The following is a 21190-nucleotide window of genomic DNA, read 5'->3' on the forward strand; positions in this document are numbered from 1 at the left end:
TTCTTTAAGGAAGCAGATTGCCACCTCTTTCTCCAGAGGAGTGGCTGGAAGGTTGGAACTGCCAACATTTCAGGTAGCAGCTGAGTGCTTAACCACTGCACCACCAGGGATCTTAATTGAAGGGTAACTGGTGCCTAATGACAAGATAATTAGAGAAGGGATGGTCTCTAGTAGCTAACTTTAGATGGCCCACAAAATAATGAAAGAGGATATTTTTGACACCAAAAGGCAACTTCCTTCTCTGGATGTCTCCAGTCTTGATTTCTACCATATTTACTCAGGTTATTGGACTTGTAATTTGTTAAAATACAGCTAGGAAATGAATATTCATGTTTCCTTTTTCCCTTTACTTGTGCTGAAAATTTTGGACAGAATTCAAAAAAAATTTCTGACATCATTCATTGCCCAATATTGAGCAAACATTTATATAGGCAATGACATTTCAATTTAAAAGAAAAGGTCTAATCTGAGGAATAAGACCAAATTTTATAAAATGATGTATTCACCTTTTTGCAAAGATTCAAGATGATACTGTATTTCTTAAACAAGAGACAGTAGTCATCAAAGAAATACTGAGATAAAGGAAGGCTACTGGGAACTGGATAAAGGGATGGTAGCTCAATTAAAATAAAAAGGGAGTTGGTGAGATTTAGATAGATTCTGCTGAGAAATGAAACAAAAAAAGCTAAGAAAATTGTCTGAAAATTAAAAAAAAAAATGAAGTGAAAAGTATGAGAATAAACATAAAAGGCAGAGACAAGGAAGACAGACACCAAATCAAAACCAAACTGCACGAGTTCGACTCATGACTACTTCATGTGTTACCAAGTAGAGCTGCTCCACAAGGTTTTCTTGACCGTAATCTTTACACCCACCACTCATCTGTCAGTTTGTCATACTGTGGTGTCTTGCATGTTGCTGTGATGTCGGAAGCCATGCCACTGGTATTTCAAATATCAGCAAGGTTACCCATGGTGGACAGGTTTCAGTGGAGCTTCCAAACTAAGACAGACTAGGAAGAAGGACCTGGTGATTTACTTCTAAAACTCTATAAATGACAGTGAGACATTGTTTGATATAATGCGGGAAGGTGAGCACCTCAGATTGGAATGCACTCAAAATATAACTGGGGAAGAACTGCCTCCTTAAAGTACATTCAACTTTAATGACGTGAATGGAGTAAAGTTTTCAGAGCCTTCATTTGCTGATGTGGCACTATTCAAAATGAGAAGAAATAGCTGAAAACACCCATTAATTATTGGAAAGTGGAATATATGAAGTATGAATCTAGGAAAACTGAAGTCGTAAAAAATGACATGGAGTGCTTGAAGATAGATGTCCCAGGCATTAGTGAGCTGAAATGGACTGGTATTAGCCACTTTGAATAAGACAATCATATGATCTACTACACTGGGAAGGAAAAATTGCAGAAGAATGGCATCATATTCATTGTCAAAAAGAACATTTCAAGATCTGTCCTGTGATAGGATAATATCCATATGCGTACAAGAAAGACTGGTTAATATGACTATTGTTCAAATTTATGCACCAATCACTGATGCTAAAGATGAAGAAACTGAAGATTTTTATCAACTTCTGCACTCTGAAATTGATCAAACATGCCATCAAGCATTGATAATTACTGGTGATTGCAATGGGAAGATTGGGAACAAAGAAGGATCAGTACTTGAAAAACATGGCCTTAGTGATAGAAATGCTGCCAGAGATTGCATGATAGAATTTTGAAAGGCCAATGACCTATTCTCTGGAAATACCTTTTTCAACAACATAAACTGTGACTGTGTACAGGAACCTCACCTGATGGAATACACAGGAACCAAATTGACTACATCTGTGGACAAATTGATGGAGAAGTTTGATATCATCAGTCAGAAAAAAGGCAGGGGCTGACAGCAAAACAGACCATCATTTGCTCCTATGCAAGTTCAAGATGAAGCTGAAGAAGATTAAAACAAGTATGACGTTGAGTATATCCCACTTGAATATAGAGACCATCTCAAGAACAGATTTGATGCATTGAACACTATCAACCAAAGACCAGATGAGTTGTAGAATGACATCAAGGCCATTATACATGAAGAAAGCAAAAGGTCATTAAAAAGAAAGAAAAGACCAAAACGGGTGTCAGAAAACATTCTGAAACTTTCCCTTAAACTTACAGTACCTAAAGTGAATGGAAGAAATGAGGAAGTAAAAAAAGCTGAACAGAAGCTTTCAAAGGGCAGCTTGAGAAGACAAACTAAAGTATTATAATGAAATGTGCAAAGGCATGGAATTAGAAAACCAAAAGGCAAGAATATGCTTGGCATTCCACAAGCTGAAAGAACTGAAGAAAAAATCCAAGCCTGGAGTTGCAGTATTGAAGGATTCAGTGGGGCAAATTAGTGAATGATGCAGGAGGTATCAAAAGAAGATGGTAGGAGGAACAAACAAAGTCACTGTACCAAAAAGAATTGGTTGATGTTCAAACATTTCAGGAGGTGGCATATGATTAAAAACCGATGGTATTGAAGGAAGAAGCCCAAAGTATACTGAAGGCATTGGTGAAAAACGAAGCTCCAGGAATTGATGAAATACCAATTGAGATGTTTCAACAATGGATGCAATGCCAGAAATGCTCACTATATCAAGAAATTTGGAAGATAGCTGCATGGCCAACTGACTGGAATAGATCCATATTTGTGCCCATTCAAAAGAAAAGTGATCTAACAGAATTCATAAATTATCAAACAGTGTCATTAATATTACTCACAAGTAATATTTTGCTGAAGATAATTCAAAAATGATTGTAGCAGTACGTCAACAGGGAACTGCCAAAAATTCAAGTTGGATTCAGAAGAGCACATCGAAAGAGGGATATCATTACTGATGTCAGATGGACCTTGGTTGAAAGCAGAGAATACTAGAAAGATGTTTACCTGTGTTTTATTAGCTATGCAAAGCCATTCGACTGTGTGGATCATACCAAATTGTGGATAACATTGTAAAGAATGGGAATGCTACAACACTTAATTGCACATATGAAGAAACCGTACATAGACCAAAAGGCAGTTATTCAAACAAAGCAAGGAGATACTGCGTGGTTTGAATTCAGAAAAGAAATGTGTCAAGGTTGTATCTTTTCACTGTATTTATTCATTCTGTATGCTGGGCACGTAATATAAGAACCCGGACTATATGAAGAAGAATGAGACATCAGGACTGGAAGAAGACTTTTCAACAACTTGTGATGTGCAGATGACCCAACCTTGCTTTCTGAAAGCAAAAATGACCTGAAGCACTTACTGATGAAGATCAAAGTCTTCAGCCTTCATTATGAATTGCACTTCGACATGAAGAAAAAAAAAATTCTCACAACTGGACCAATAAGCAACGTCATGATAAACAGAGAAAATATGGAGGGTGTTAAGAATTTTATTTTACTTGGATGGGCAGTCAACACCTAAGGAAGCAGCAGTCAAGAAATCAAATGATGTATTCATTGGGCAAATCTGTTGCAAAAGACTTTTTAAAGTGTTAAAAAGCAAAGAAGTCAGCTTGCAGACTAGGTACATCTGACTTAAGCCATGGTGTTTTTCAATCACCTCGTACGCACTCAAAAGCTGGACGATGAATAAGAAAGAGTGAAGAATTGATGCCTTTGAATTGTGGTGTTGGTGAAGAATATTGAATATACCATGGACTGCCAAAAGTACAAAATAATTCGTCGTGGAAGAAGTACAACCAGAATGCTCCTCAGAAGCAAGGATGGTGAGACTACGTTTCACGTACTTTGGGCACATATTCAAGAGGGAACAGTCCCTGGAGAAGGATATCATGCTTGATAAGGTAGGGGGTCATCAAAAAAAGCAGTCGCTCAACGAGATGGATTGACACAGTGGCTGCAACAGTGGGCTCAAGCATAACGATTGTGAGGATGGCACAGGACCGGGCAGTGTTCTGTTGTACATAATGTAGCTATGAATCGGGACCAACTCGAAGGCACCTAACAGCAAAAAAAAATAATAAGGGAGGATTAGAGGCAGTTATGTTAATGAGGCAGGACTCAATCTACCATATTAGGTTGTGTCTTTCAACCTGTTTTGAGACATGTAAGAGAGAAATGAGCAAAGAGACGGGGGAACCTCATACCACCAAGAAAGCAGTGCTGGGAGCACAGCATGTCCTTTGGGCCTGGGGTTCCTACTCTGAGAAACTCTTAGACCAAAGGAAGATTGATGATAAAACCTTCCCCCAGAGCCAACAGGGAGAGAGAAATGGTAATTGTCCACCATTTTGTCATCTGATGTATTTTCCTAGGTGTTGTAAATCCTGCTTCTGTGATGTTAATGAGGCAGGACTCAACCTACAAGTTTAGGTTGTATCTTCAGTCAATCTCTTTTGAATATGAAACAGAGAAGCAAGCAGAGAAACAGGGGGATCTTATACCACCAAGAAAGCCGCACCAGGAGCAAAGCCCATCCTTTGGACCCAGGGTTCCTGCACTGAGAAGCTCCTAGACCAGGGAAAGATTGATGACAAGGACCTTCCCTCAGAACCCACAGAGAAAGAAAGCCTTCCCCTAGAGCTGGCTCCCTGAATTTGGACTTCTAGCCTCCTAAACTGTAAGAGAATTCATTTCTCTTTGTTAAAGCAATCCACTCGTGGTATTTCTATTCAGGCAGCACTAGATAACTAAGACAGTTATTGAGTTGATTCAGACGCACAGCCTCCCTATGGGACAGACCAGAACTGCCCCACAGGGTTTCCAAGGCTATAAATCTTTACAAAAGCAGACTGTCACATCTTTCTCCCACAGAGTAGCTGTTGGGTTTGAACGTCCAACATTTCAGGTAGCAGGTTGTTGCTGAGAACAATGTAGATGTGATGGAGTGGAAATAGCACCAATTTTCAAATCAAGTCGTCGACCTGATTATACATGACAAGCAATGTGGCCTTGACTTGCTTCAGCCTCATCTTTACTGGTAAAAATAGCTCCCTCAGAGAGCAGTAATGAAGGATAAATAAGGTAACACAACATTGCTTTTGAAACATCAGATCCTAGAAATACTAGTTTCTTGTCACTCTTATTGTGCAGGATGTATTATCAGGAAGCCAAGGGTTGTCATGGCTTTAGGTCATCATTGTGGATATGTCAACAGAACAAAAATAGCAAGTTACAAGGTCAGGTAAGCCAGTCTATTAAAACCTCATCAGGTGAGGAAGAATCAAGCTGGATCATGGCTTATAAAGGTAAGAAGAAAGCTAATGGGCACTGTCAATTTGGCCAAGTCTCCATTCTTAACAGGAAACATTTGTCTAGAGCTTTTGATAGAAGCACAGACCAGTTGGGCCTATTTGTGGTGTCAAGTGTAATGTCTCAATAAGCTTTTGCTACGTAGGGCAAAAACAAGTTAACTGATTCAACAAACATTTATTGACAACTACCATGGGGAATGGATTAGGTCTGACACATTTATACTCTTGAAACTGTAGCTATATTGAGTTAATAACGAAGACAATATGATCTGCTTCCTTCTTACATCTTTCTGAACTCAAATTTTATGTTGAACATTTCTTCAAATTCTTAGGGAGTCTCCAGGACTGTGTCTCCTTGACATTTCTCTCATGCCTCAGACTACTCTCCCAGACTACGGGCCAGACTGCAATCCATTCAGAACTTGGAATTCTTCTCCGTTTCTTTATGCACAATGGCCTTCCTCAAACCCCAGAATTTTTATATCCCAAACCATTACTCTAATCTTAAAAACAATACGTTTGTATATGTGTGTGTGAATATATATTGAGGTAGTCCCTAATTTACGACCTATTGTAGTTATGATGAACCACACTTACAACTGTTTCTTTTTTTTTTTTTACATATTACCATTAGTGATATGTACTATACACAATGTTGTACCACGTAATTTGCTGATGTTATCAGTTTCAGATATTCACTCTCAGATGTTCAAAAACCTAGTTTATAAAGATACTGATAATAAAAGGCAGTAATAACAAAAACTGAAGAAAAAAGGTATTTGACTTGCATCAGAACCAACTTACCATGGAGTCATCGGAACAGAATCCTGTCATAAGCTGGAGGCTGCCTGTACATACGCATGTGTGTGTATACGTGTTTGTGTACGTGTGAGTGTATATGTCTATGTGTGTGTGTGTGTGCATGTGTTGTTGTTGTTCTTTTTTGCTGTCGAGTTGATTCTGACCCATGGAAACCCCATGTGTGCAGAGTAGGACTGCTCCATCGCTCCATAGGGTTTTCCAGACTGTGACCATTGAGATTTCCAGTTCTGTTTTCCAAGGCACTCCTGGGTAGATATATTTTTTTTTCTGTTACTTATTTAGTTTGCATCTTTGCATATATGGGCTCCTTTTTTTAAGCTAAGGCAACAGAAGTTTCCTAATCTCCACTGTGTTCAAGGCACCATCTCATCCACATAAACATAACAGCCTGAGGATTCCTTTTTTTGCTGATTCCTCTTCGCTCTGGAATGTAACAAAGAAGGCACCATGCTCCTTCTTATTGGGATCCACATGCCGCTTTCTGAGTCAGGGTGCATTGGTGAGTTTCCGGTCACATCATTACCATCATCGGTAGCAGTAGCAGCAGCCTTCACCTGCTAGGTTCACTCCTCTAATACCACATTGGTTCCCTGACTATCCTTAGACACTCTAGTCTTCCACAAACTATTTCCTCTGTTCAAAGAGCTCCTTTCCCAGATGTAATGGTTACTTGTATGTGTCAACTTGGCTAGGCTATGGTGGCCAGATGTTCACGCAAACACCAGTCTACATGCTGTTATGAAGTAGGTGCATGTGATTAAATCAGCTGGCCTTAAGTAAAGCACACTACCCTTCACAATGTGGGTAGGCCTCATACAATCAATTGAAAGCTTTCAGAGGGAAAAAGGGAGATTTCCTTTGGGTGTGTTCTGCCTCCAGAATATGAACAGACATTTTGCCAGAACTCCTTCACTCTTCCTGTCACCTGATCTATGGATTTGGGGACATAAGACTGCAGGAAAAGAACCTGTAAAAGATGCCTCCATATCTGTATCTCTCTTTTCCTCTAAAGAACCCTAAGACACCAGACAACACAGAGCCTGTGTCTCACTTACTTCAACCTATGTTTTAAAGTCATCTTCAAAGTAAGGTTTTAATGGCCACCTTATTTAAAATTGTAAACCCCATTGCCTTAAAATGCCTTTCTCTTTTCCATGTGTGTTTCTGTTTATATCACTTATGTTGAAACATGCCCTATAAATTGTTGGTTTTATTTACTTTCTACCTACCCTCGCTGCAATATAAGGGTGGAGATTTCTCTTTATTTTACAATGATGCAATTCCACTGCCTAGAGTGCTGCCTGAAAAACTGCTGATTCAGTTGTGTTTCTTGAATAATAAGTAAATCATCATCAACACCATCTCACAGACATCGTAAGTTTGGATGTGTAGGCTTGATCCTACCACCTAAGTATAAGCTAAAAATTTTGATTTTGAGTTCTGGTAATAAAAACCAAAAGTATTAAAGTTCTCCTCTCTGAAGACATTTTTCTGTTTTTTGGCATCAAGATAAAATCTAATTTCAAAAAAAATCCTGGAGATAAGATTCTCTGAGATTGGTAATTGGTATACAGAATCAATACCCACTGAAGCAGCTGTCCAGAAATCAAACAATTTATTGCATTGGGCAAATCTGCTGCAAAAGATCTCTTTAAAGTGTTAAAAAGCAAAGATGTCACCTTGAGGACTAAGGTGCACCTATCTCAAGCCATGGTATTTTCAATTACCTCATATGCATGTGAAAGCTGGACAATGAATAAGAAAGACCAAAGAAGAATTGATACCTTTGAATGATGGTGTTGGCAAAGAATATTGAATATACCATGGACTGCCAGAAGAACCTAAAAATCTGTCTTGGAAGAAGTACAGCCAGAATGCTCCTTAGAAGTGAGGATGGCAACACTTTGTCTCACTTACTTTGGACATATTATTAGGCAGGACCAACCCCTGGAGAAAGACGTCATGCTAGGTAAAGTAGAGGGTCAGCGAAAAAGAAGAAGACCCTCAAGGAGATGGATTGACACAGTGGCAGCAACGATGGGCTCGAGCATACCAACAATTGTGAGGACGGCACAGGACCAGCTAGTGTTTCATTCTGTTGTACATAGGTCATGATGAGTCAGAACTGACTGGATGGCATCTACAACAACACCATATAGAATAAAAGCTAATATGTGACTGTGAAATTATCTTTAAAAAAATAGAGAAATAAAATCTTGATGTCTTCAAACCTGAAGATTTTGCAAAAGAATACAAACAGTATTTTTATAAGCTACAGAACATGGCCATTTCTAATTTCCAAAAATGTTAAGACAAGGAGGACACCATCCTCTCAAACACTTGCTCTGTGTGCTGCCTCAAACACGCTAATATAAGTTTCCATGTTTTAGGACTTGGCAGGAAAAACCTTATAAAAATAAAAGTGATCCACTGTAAGTGCACTGTAACCAGAATCTCTATAAGTTATGTTCTTGTCTCTAGGCCAGTTCAGGGTGGCAATGAAAATATTTGGAGCTAGTCCTGGCAAGCCACTTTTGACATTTAGGTAAAATTCACTGGGAAAAAAGTCATTTTAGGTTAACCTGAATCTGAAGCCTCATTATATTAAAGACATAAGCACCATTTTGCAGCCCTACATTTGGTCTTCCAGCCAAATGCAGATGTGACTGTGGTCCCGGACTAGAGTAGTACGATGTGCCGAAGAGATCAAGAGCTCTCACTCTGGCTGTAACCGTTACACCTAGAATAATGGTCACCTTTTGCTGCTGTAAAGATTTGAATTTAAAAATGTGTGTGTGTGTAAAATTGTTGTTAGGTGCTGTCCAGTCAGTTCTGACTCATAATGACTTTATGTATAACAGAAAGAAATGCTGCCTGGTCCTGTGCCATCCTCACCATTGTTTCTGTGTTTGAGCCCATTTTTATAGCCACTGTGTCAATCCATTTTATAGCCACTGTGCCAATCCATTTCTTTTTTGCTGACCCTCCACTTTACCAAGCATGTTGTCCTTCTCCAGGGCCTGTCCCTCCTGATAATGTGTCCAAAAATAAGTGAGACGAAGTCTTGTCATCATTGCTTCTAAGGAGCATTCTGACTGTGTTTCCTCCATGACAGATCTGTTCATTCTTCTGGCAGTCCATGATGTAGTCAATATTTTTCACCAACACTGCAGTTTAGTTCAAAGGCATCAGTTCTTCTTTGGTCTTCCTTATTCATTCTCCAGCTTTCAGGCAATTGAAAACACAATGGTTTGGGTCAGGTGCACCTTAGTCCTCAAGGTGACATCTTTGCTCTTCAACACTTTAAAGAGGTCTTTTGCAGCAGATTTGCCCAATGTGGGAGGAAAAAAAAAAAAAGGATTTCATTTTATTTGGGATGAAAATCAATGCCCAGGGCAGCTGTCAAGAATGAGTGAAATTACTTAAACCTAAAACCTGTTGCCTTTGATTTGATTTTGACTCATGATGACCTCAGGTGTTATAGAGTAGAACAGCACCATAGGGTTTTCCTGACCATAATCTTTATTTGAGCAGATTTCTGGTCCTTTCTTCCACGATGCTGGCTTGGATTCCCTGTGGCAACAAGTATAATGAGACTCCTCAGCTGGTGATGGTGTCAGGGCCAGTAGTGCCAACCAAGCTTGCCAGTGCCCTGGATGATGGTCGTGGTAAAGGCACCCAAATCATCGCTTTCAGTGTCATGATATTAGTTGTGATTTGCCTTCTGTAATGTAATCTCTGCCTTTTCTACAACCTTCCTGTCAATTATGTTGTTGTTGTTGTTGTTAGGTACTGTTGAGTCAGCTCTGACTCATAGTGACCCTATGCACAACAGAACAAAATACTGTCCGGTCCTGTGCCATCCTTACAATCATTGTTATGCTTGAGCTCATTGTTGCTGTGTCAATCCACCTCGTTGAGGGTCTTCCTCTTTTCTACTGACCCTGTACTCTGCCAAGCATGATGTCCTTCTCCAGGGACTGATCCCTCCTGACAACATGTCCAAAGTCTGTAAGACACGGTCTCGCCATCCTTGCTTCTGAGGAGCATTCTGGTTGCACTTCTTCCAAGGCAGGTTTGTTCATTCTTCTGGCAGTCCATGGTATAGTTGGTATTCTTCGCTAGCACCACAATTCAAAGGCATCAATTCTTCTTCAGTCTTCCTTATTCATTGTCCAGCTTTCACATGTATCTGATGCAATTGAAAATACCATGGCTTGGATCAGGCACACCTTAGTCTTCAGGATGACATCTTTGGTTTTCAACACTTTAAAGAGGTCCTCTACAGCAGATTTTCCCAGTGTAATGCGTCTTTTGATTTCTTGACTGCTGCTTCCATCGGTGTTGATTGTGAATCCAAGTTAAATGAAATCTATCACAACTTCGATCTTTTCTCTGTTTATCATGATGTTGCTCATTGGTCCAATTGTGAGGATTTTTGTTTTCTTTGTATTGAGGTGCAATCCATACTGAAGGCTGTGGTCTTTGATCTTCATTAGTAAGTGCTTCAGGTCCTTTTCACTTTCAGCAAGCAAGGCTGTGTCATATGCATAACTCAAGTTGTTAGTGAGTCTTCCTCCAATCCTGATGCCCCATTCTCCTTCATGTAGTCCAGCTTCTTGGTACAATGAAACTGCGAATGTCAGCTATGAGAGGTACTTAAAACCGTGGTAATAAATTCCTTGTACACTTAAGTTAATCAGCGTGACATTGTGTTGTTCGTAAGCAAATATTCAGATCAGTGCAATGTAATATGAATTTTTATTCAATAAGAAACTGTTCATATTGGCTGCAATGTGGAAGAGAAATAGGACATTTAGCAAGTCTTTATTTTCTTTTTTCTCCCTGACAACTTGTCCATTTTGCATCTCCTTCAAATAATTACTTTTACATTTTCCTAAAGAGTCCTAATGATACTAATGGATACTTAGACTTACCCATTAAGTTTTAGTGGCTTTCTTGTTTATCATTTCTTTTTTATCATGTCATTCCCACCATTAGATTAATTATTTTGATTTATTCTGCAATTGGCCAGAGTACTTCCTTCAGAAAGGATAACTGGAAGCTTTGAGTTTCTGAGAATATCTCAGTGTTTCCCTTACACTTAAGCACTCCTTTAACTGAATAAAAAAACTTTTTTAACTGCATAAAAAACTATTGAGCCTCACCATTGTCCCCTAAAATTTAGTTCTGAAAAGTGAATGTAATGTCAATCTACCTTTATTTCCCCTTTAGCCAATAATATTTTTGTTTTTCTAATCCTTCTGATTGTGTATAGGATTATTTTCTCATGTATCCTTAAAATTAAAAAAAAAAAAAAACAAAGACATGTTTGTTTCTGTAGGTTTTCATCATTTTTTCTTAGAATTTGCAGTAACCCTCTAATACGATGCTCAAATTCATTGCCAGCTCAGGATTTTGTTTTCCTTTTGTTGCCTTAGGTATAGCTTTTCCTTTGCACGCTTTCCCATTCTACAATTTCTGACATATGCTTACAGTATCTAGATCAGCTGCTAATATAAAGGCTGGTAGCTCAAACCTACCCCAGGGCTTCAGGGAAGAAAAGTCTGGCCAGTTGCTTCCGTAAAGATTGTTGTTGTTGTAGTTGGTGTTAGCTGCTCCTGAGCTGGTTCCAAATCATAGCAACCCTACGTAGACCAGACCTAAATACTGTCCTGTCCTGTGCCATCCTTACAATTGTTGCTGCTTGAGCCCACTGTAGCAGGCACTGTGTCAATCTATCTCATTGAGGGTCCTCCTCTTTTTCACAGACCTTCTACTTTAAGAAGCATGACATCTGTCTTAGTTATCTACTGCTGCTATAACAGAAATACCAGAGAAATTTATCCTCTCACAGTCTAAGAGGCTAGAAATCCAAATTCAGGGTGCCAGGGAATCATGGACTAGCCAAGTTGACACACATTTTTTGGGGATGCAATTCAATCCATAACAATAAAAAAAAAATAGCAATGTATATAATGGGTATCCCCATTTTATAAGCAGACAGATTGACAAGTACATGGGGAGAAATATAGAAAAGAAATAAGGAAAAGCATTAGATATTCAGCATCACTCACTCACAGATTCACCATTCCCCTAAATAGGTTTGAACTGAGAATAGCCACTCCTCAAGTTTTTCTGCATCAGACTCTGGGGGTGTTGGCACACTGGTTAGAACAGACAGCCTTTTCACCACTTATAGCCAGACTGTACTGTGAAGGACAGAATGAAGTTGAGAAACCTTACCAAAAGTTATTTTGATCTATGAAACATAATTTTCAATATAATACGTGCTTATTTTATGCTACTAATAATAAGAAGAGATTGTCTCCATAAGCTCATCAGAAAAAGATCATGCCTGCTAACAATTTGAAACACACTTTCTAAAATTTTAAATTCTACCTGTGAGTGATATTATAATACAGTATGTGTAATATATTGAACTTACATACTGCATATTTTTATAACATATAGTATAACAGGAAACCCTGGTAGCATAGTGGCCCAATGCTACCGCTGCTAACCAAGAGGTTGGCAGTTCGAATCCACCAGGTGCTTCTTGGAAACTCTATGGGGCAGTTCTACTCTGTCCTATAGGGTCGCTATAAGTCAAATTCAACTCAACGGCAGTGGGTTTGGTTGTTTTTTTATAGTATAACAAATAAAAACCAAACCCGTTGCCATCGAGTCGATTTTGACTCATAGCAACCCTATAGGTCAGAATAGAACTGCCTGATAGGGTTTCCAAGGAGTGCCTGGTGGATTTGAACTGTTGACCTTTTCTTTAGCAACCATAGCTCTTAACCACTACACCACCAGGGTTTTCAACACATAGTATACAGCTTTGTTATTCTTGCCATAGTTGGATCTAACTCATTCTTTTTAATGACTGCATCTTATCCTTTTATTTAGAGTTGCCATCATTTATGCCAGTCCTCAAGTTTCCATCTTTTAACCAATAAATAAATAAACATATTTGTACATGTATCTTTCTGTTCTTATATTTCTAAAAGACAGACTACTACGATATGAATTTCTATGTAGGCGCATTATGCAATTTGATACATACAGGCTAATTGCTCACCAAGATTTAATATTTTAAACTTCTACCAACAATATAAATGACTCTCTTTCCTTTTTTTTTTTTTTTCCTAACTTTGCCCCAACTGGGTATTATCACTCTTCATGGTCTTTCCTGTTGGATGAATACAAATAGGATTTCATTGCTAGATTTATGTTTTCATTATTACTAAGTTTATCATTTATAATTGCCTTACAATGTGTATGTCTTCTGTGAATTGCCTATTCATGTCTTAATGTAAGTTTATTATTAGAATGCAGACCAGTTTCTAACTAAATTTTATTTTTGGCTATGCCTATGTATATAAATGTGATATTGTATCTACTTACTGAGTATTTTAATTTGCATTGAACTAATAATTCTTAACCAACTTATGGCTCTCAGACAATGGAAAAAAAAGTAGACATAAAATTATACTTTTATAATGATACATGTGTGTTTGTATTTAAGTGCAGTTAACCAAAATCTTACATTAGATACTCTGTGTTCCAGAAAATTTGAAAATCATTTATTTTTGCAAATCTTATAAATAGGTTGGTTTCATGGTTGATTTCAGGAACCAACCCAAAGAAATATAAATTTAAGATAAATGGGCCTAATTACTTAAAATGATGTATTCTGTCCTTTTTTTTTTTTTTGAGAGATGGATATGTACTTTATCTCGTCCCACTTAAGAACATAAACAGACATAGCCAAACACTTCCAGAAAATAACACCCTTTTCAACTCATTATCCAAATTCAAATCATGTTTTTGTTGTTTTTAGGTTCATACACAAATTGCTTTTCAAAAAGTGACTTTCCATATACGACAATATCCTCTCATATTTTCTTTTACAAAATCTTGTGTGTTCTGAAATACAAAGGTAAGCTTATTCTCTTCTCAAACTGAGGAAATTTCAAAATATTACATATAAGGGTCTCAAACCACCGTGGTATAGATTTACCTACTTTTAAGACCTAAATTAAAATTAGAATAACCTCTGATCATCTGATTTTTTTTTTTTTTCTTTAGCCACTGCTATTAGTAAGAATTACACCAGGGAGTATTGGGGAAAAAACAAAAACAAAAAAAAACCTGCTATGTGAATTATATTCCATGTATACTTTACCTAATATATAGAAATTTGTTAAGATTCATCAGTTACTCAAGATCCAAATGAGTTCTAAAAATGTAAACTACAATCTCCTTGCCAAACAGAAGGTTTAAACAGCCTAATAGTGATTTCCACACTGTTCTTTTTATTCTTTGTTGAAGGTCAAAATTAACCCTAATGAATTGGATTCTGTCATTTGAAGCTCCCATGCAGTTAGATTTTAAGTTAATTAAACACGTAAATCAGGTGAAAATATCACTCCATGAATATTTTCTCCAATACTTTCTAAGGGAGAAGGCATACGTATCATTTTATGCAGAAAAAAGTGTCTTATTTTATGATGTACTTGCAAACTGAAAGGAAAAAAAAAAATCTCATAATAAAAAGATCTTGAACACCCCTTAAATTGTCTTTCTGCCTTTTCTTTCCCTAACCCTGTATTTTAAATTAACTAAGAGAAATAAAAAGAGGAACCAGAGAGAACGGGTGCATTGTGACAGGATGCTTTTATTTTATGTATGGGTCTAAAGGAGGTTTCAGAAAATGGATACCGTATTCCTTCAATGGGTCTGTGGTGGTCAAAGACCATTAGGCAACATTGGAAGATTCCACAGGGACACCTGGGGCCAGACGGTTCAATCCCACTGGACCAAGTCCACTGTTTGTCTTTCTGCATGGAGAATTAATAAATGTATCAATCTTCTACCAGCGGCCCTGAACTAGAGAACATAAAGGAAATAGAATAAGTGGGGAAAAAAAAATTGCACATGTGCCGTTTCCTTCCTGTACCTCCTCATCTTCTTTTTTCTGTGTGTTGAACTTATTTTTCCTTTCAGGTTTTTTTTACATTATTCTTTTCTCTCTCTCTCTCTCTTTTTTTCTTTGTTATTAGTTATGTCTCTTAGCATCCCCGACTGCATTGTGCTTTGTCTGCTCGGCAGCTGTAATTTAATGGAATTGGCCACCTTCGTATACCTTCTGCTTAGAAGATCAGTTGGGGGCCTTGGAGTGTCAGTTTTCATTAAATGATTTTAGTTTCAGGGAGAACAATATTAAATGGAAAGTTAAGAAAACGCCAGTCAGGAAACATGCATGGTGCCAACAGCCTTGGAGAACAGGATTCCAAAAGTCATTTTAACATTTCTGAACTGATAAGGTAATTAATTATTAAAACAGAAACACTCCTCAGATACCTATGACCAAGGTTATACATACACTCCCTTTCAATTCCTCTTTCTTTTCCTTCTCTGTTCCTTAACTTCAGAGTGTTGTCTTTAAATTGCACGAAAGTGATTCTAGGAAGGAACATTGAAAGATTTCAAGTCACAGCAGAGAATCAGAGACTAGAAGAAGTATAAATTTCGTGAAAAATAAAGGCTATAGGATTTCTTTAACATTTCAATTTTTTGCCTTATGCCAACTGGTTTAATACGTTGCTGAAGCAAAATTTAGAAATATAGTAACAGGTATTGTCTGTTCTCTTTCTTTTTAAATAAATTGAACATCTTCCCCACTCTTCTGCTTAAAATCACAATAGTCATTGGCTCATTATGTCTCTAAGAAGGGTCTGGAGGGTTAAGAAATGTTAGTGAATGCAAACACCAAAAAAATGTACAATTAAACCAAATGGAAGGTGGGCCTAGTTCTGTGAATTGCGTGTTTACTAATGGTAATATATTGATACGGGTTTGTATGAATATGGGTATGATTGGTTTGGATATAAGAAGCAATAATTTAATAACTGGACACACAGCAATGTGGCAAACCATCCATAAAGTGAACCAATACAACAACAGCAGAATCTAGGAACTTAAAAGGATTGAGAAAGTAAAAAGTGCATCCCAATCCCTGATTCCACGTAGGGACTGGAAGGGAGATAGATCCTCTTCCTCAAGTGGAATAGGTCCAAGTGTTTCATGTGAATCTCAAAAGACAGGCAATATTCTATCACTCTAAGATTACCACTTCACTAAATTTTATTTCGTTGAACACATTGATAGGTTATAATCAACCTTTATCTTGTGTAAACATTTAATGCCACACATGCTATCACATGTTAACTTTTATGCTTGTGGAAATGTGTACACAACTGAAAGAGTGTAACAATTTCTAGTCAATATCCCACTAAGAGAACGATGCATTGAACTAACAGGAGAGAAAAATTTGTATTATACATGTGTAACAATCTCAAAGTAGAAATAGCACGCAAAGTGGTACCTCCACTTTGAAAGTCTGATAGTTTCTTACAAAGCTAAACATGGGCTTGCTTTAAGACCCAGCAATCACGCTCCTAGGTATTTACCCAAGTGAGTTGAAAACATACCCACATAAAAACCTGCACAAAGATGTTCATAGCAGCTTTATTCATAATTGGAAGAAACCAAGAAGTTTTTCCACAGTGAATGGATAGTCTAATGCTTTCATACAATGCAGTTATTATTCAGTGATAAAAAGAAGGGTGTCTTAACACTTTCTTAAAATGTTTCCTTCCTGTGTGTACACCATTCCCAGTACACACATATTCCCAATACATGTGTGACAATTGTAATTAATGGTTCTGTTTTTCTTTGGCACGCAAACTGAAATTATTACTAGTCCTTTTTTGCCACTTTTGCAAAGTATTCTCTAATATAGCATTCGTTTGGGGACTCAGTCTACAGCAACAGAGGAAATTAGAGATTTTTGTATCAGCTAGATAATCACATCAATATAATCTCACTAATCCACAGCTTTTCTCCACTTTGTTAAGAATGGGCAAACACCCACTTACAGTCATTCTTTCCTTCAATATTGAGTAGATATCTACTATGCATCACACAAGAGTCCCTCAGTGATACAAATGGTCAAACACTTGGAAGAAAGGCCCGGCAATTTAAAACGTCACAGCTTTGAAAATCCTATGGAGTACAGTTCTCCTCTGCACATATGTGGTTTTAACGAGTGGCAGCTGACTCCACACATTGTTATATGAAAAGTTTCTTCACTTGAGTTTTCTTAATTGTTAATTTCAATTTTTCACAGTATGTGTATTCCTAGCTCCATGAATATCTATGATTAGGAAGCAAAGAAGAGCAGATAGTTAAGGAAATTGAGAAAACAGTTTATGTTGAAGAAAACACATTCAACAGTAGTTTAGATTTTGAGCTAATTAGTTTTAGGCTCCCCAGTTCCCTTTCACCTCATATAAGTACAACTTCTATGTTTCAGGATATGGATTGACACATTCTTCACTATTAACCTAAATGAGAAAGGTGGACTTGGGTTATTTCTAATTGCAATTCTACATTCAACAACTAAAATTGGCATTTGGAGGCCAAATGCGGATATTGTGGCTGATTATCTTCTGTAGTGTTTTGCGTTTCGCTAGAGAAGAGAGGCATTGGTGAAAAACAAGTCTCCAGGAATTGACGGAATACCAATTGAAATGTTTCAACAAATGGATCCAAGCAGCTGGAAGCGATCCATATTTGTGCCCATTACAAAGAAAAGTGATCCAACAGAATGCAGAAATTATCGAACAAGATCGTTAATATTGCACAAAGTAAAATTTTGCTGAAGATCATTCAAAAGCAGTTGCAGCAGTACATCAACAGGGAACTGCTGGAAGTTTAGGCCAAATTCAGAAGAGGACGTGTGTGATGGTTAAGGTTGTGTGTCAACTTGACTAGGCCATGGGCTCAGTGGTTTGATAGTGATATGATGGTGTGATCACTTCTGTAATGAGATTTTGGTATCATGTGATCACCTCCACGATGGGATCTGCTATGAGTAGCCAATCAGTTGAAATGAAGTTTCCTTGGGCTTGTGGTCTGCACTGAATACAAGTGAATATTCTGGCAAGGCTTGTGGGCTTTTTGCTCATTCTGGATCCTGCAGCTGGCTCCTATTCATCTGACATCTGGTTATTAGGACTTCGAGCTAGCAATTTACGCAAGGTCTTGCCTGCCGATCTTTGGGATTTGTCAGTCTTCACAGCCTGTGAGCAAGGGCTCTGCTCTCCAACCTACAGGTCTTGGGATCACCAGCCTCTGTGGCTACGTGCATCAGGAAAAGCCTCTATCCTGACCCATGGACTAGGGAAGTTCCAGCCTCTACAACTGCGTGAGCTGTTTCCTTGATATTAAATCTCTCTCTAAGATATATATCTATACACTTTACTAGTTTTGCTTCTCTAGAGAACCCAGCCTAAGACAAGTTGGAATGAGGGATACCATTGCTAATGTCAGATGGATTTCGGCTGAAAGCAGAGAATACCATAAAGATGTTTAACTGGGTTTTATTGATGATGCAAAGTCATTTGACTGTGTGGATCACAATAAATTATGGATAACATTTTGAAGAATGGATATTCCAGAGCACGTGTGCTCATGAGAGACTTGTGCATAGAGCAAGAGGCAGTCTTTTGAACAGAACAAAAGGATACTGTGTGGTTTAATATCAGGAAAGGTGTGTGTCAGGGTTGTATCATTTCAAAGTACTTATTCAATCTGCATGCTGAGCAAATAATCCAAGAAGCTGGACTATATGAAGAAAAACAGAGCATCAGGATTGAAGGAAAGTTCATTAGCAACTTGCGATATGCAGATGACACAACATTACTTGCTGAAGGTGAAGAGGACTTGAAGCACTTACTGATGAAGATCAAAGACCATAGCCTTCAATATGGATTACATCTCAACATAAAGAAAATAAAAATCCTCACAACTGGACCAATAAGCAACATCATGATAAAAAGAGAAAATATTGAAGTTGTCAAGGGTTTCATTTTACTTGGCTCCACAATCAACATCCATGGAAGCAGTAGTGAAGAAATCAAAGGATGGATTGCATTAGACAAATCTGCTGCAAAAGACTTAAAAAGTGAAGATGTCACTTTAAGGACTAAGGTGTGCCTGACCTAAGCCATGGAGTTTTCAACCGCCTCATATGCATTCGAAAGCTGGACAATGAATAAAGAAGACAAAAGAATTGACACCTTTGAATTATGGAGTTGGAGAAGAATATTGACTATACCATGTGCTGCCAGAAGAACGAACAAATCTATCATGGAAGAAGTACAGTCAGAATGTTCCTTAGAAGCAAGGATAGCAAGACTTTATCTCACATACTTTGGCCCTGGAGAAGGGCATCATGTTTGATAATGCAGAGGGTCAGCAAAAAAGAGGAAGGTCCTCAACAAGATGGATTGACACAGTGGCTGTAGCAATGGGCTCAAGCATAACAATGTTTGTGAGGATGTCACAGGACTGGGCAGTGTTTTGTTCTGCTGCACATAAGGTCTTCATGAATCAGAACTGACTGGAGGGCATCTAACAACAACAGAGGAGAAACTGATAGTATATTTGCTGATAATGTTTTTTTTTTCCCCTAAGAATTTTATGTTTATATTTTATTTTATATTCAAATATACCTCTATTCATAAATAATCTGCAATTAATCAAGCCCTTTCCTAGGTAAAGTTTCATTTTTTTTTTTAACATCTTGTTTTACACTTCTCTTGGAGAATTATTTATCATGCATGGTATCTTGGTTATCTAGTGCTGCTATAACAGAAATACCACAAGTGGATGGCTTTAAAAAATAGACTTTTATTCTCTCACAGTCTAGTAGGCTAGAAGTCCAAATTCAGGGCATCAGTTCTAAAGGAAGGCTCTCTCTCTCTGTGTCAGTTTTGGAGGAAGGTCCTTGTCATTACTCTTGCCTTTGTCTAGGAATTTCTCCATGCAGGAACCTCAGGACCAAAGGACACGCTCTGCTCCCGGCACTGCTATCTTGGCGGTATGAGGTTCCCATGCCTCTCTTCTTGTTTCCCTCTTTTATATCTCAAAAGAGATTGGCTCAACACACAATCTAATCTTATAGATCTCATCGATATAACTGCCGTCAATCCCATCTCATCAACATCAATAGAGATAGGATTTGCAACACATAGGAAAATAGCATCAGATGAAAAATGGTGGATGATCACAGTATACTGGAAATGATGGCCCAGTCAAGCTGACATATATTTTTGGGGGACACAATTCAATCCATGACACATGGATAAATAATACTGTAATAGTTAATTTTTATCAAGCACTTATTATGTGTCACACAACATTCTAATCACACTTTACATTAATTAACTCATTTAATTCTCACAACAACTACCTATGAGGTCAACAACATGTTCATTTACAGATGAGGAAACCTAAGCTCAGAAAGGTTAAGTAAGAAACTTGCATAATGTCACACAATAATTCTGGATGTGTGCTACTGCCTACTTGACAGTTAACACACGTGTTGATTTCCATGCAACAGGCTCAATGCTAAGCTCTTTTATCCATCATCTTATTAGTTTCTCATAATATTTCAATAAGTTATAGACCATTAGTATCTTTTTGGTAAAAATGAGGAAGTTGAGGTCAAGAAAAATAAGCAAGGTCATACAGCTAGTAATTGGATAAGACACTATTTGAAGCTGGGCAATTGTCCTCAAAATCCATGTCTTTGATCAATCTGCTATACAAGATCAATAACAACAACAAACATTCTAATTGAGTTTTTCAGAAATACTCTCCGTCAGTAAAACAGAAAAGAGAACAATAGCCATTATTTCTATTTAGTGTTAGAAATGGAAAAATGTAACGTTTATAATGAATAACACTATTCTTATGGACGAAAACCTCTCTAGGGTGATAGTTTAATGTTGCTTTATTTAGAAACCATCACAAGGAAATTGAAGCAAAGAGGAAAACAGACTAAAAGAGTTATTGTCTGCATTATACTTATTAGCAAGCAAACAAGGATGGTGCTTCTCAATCAACTTTTTTTTTTTCTTCCTATTCCTGTGCTGTTATTGTTGAGTGCTGTTGAATTGATTCTGACTCATAGTGACCCTATCAGACAGAGAACTACTGCCCCGTAGTATTTCCTAGGCTCTTTATGGGGGCA

The sequence above is a fragment of the Elephas maximus genome, chromosome 19 (genome assembly GCF_024166365.1).
Source record: "Elephas maximus indicus isolate mEleMax1 chromosome 19, mEleMax1 primary haplotype, whole genome shotgun sequence".
In the NCBI taxonomy this organism is placed as follows: domain Eukaryota; kingdom Metazoa; phylum Chordata; class Mammalia; order Proboscidea; family Elephantidae; genus Elephas; species Elephas maximus.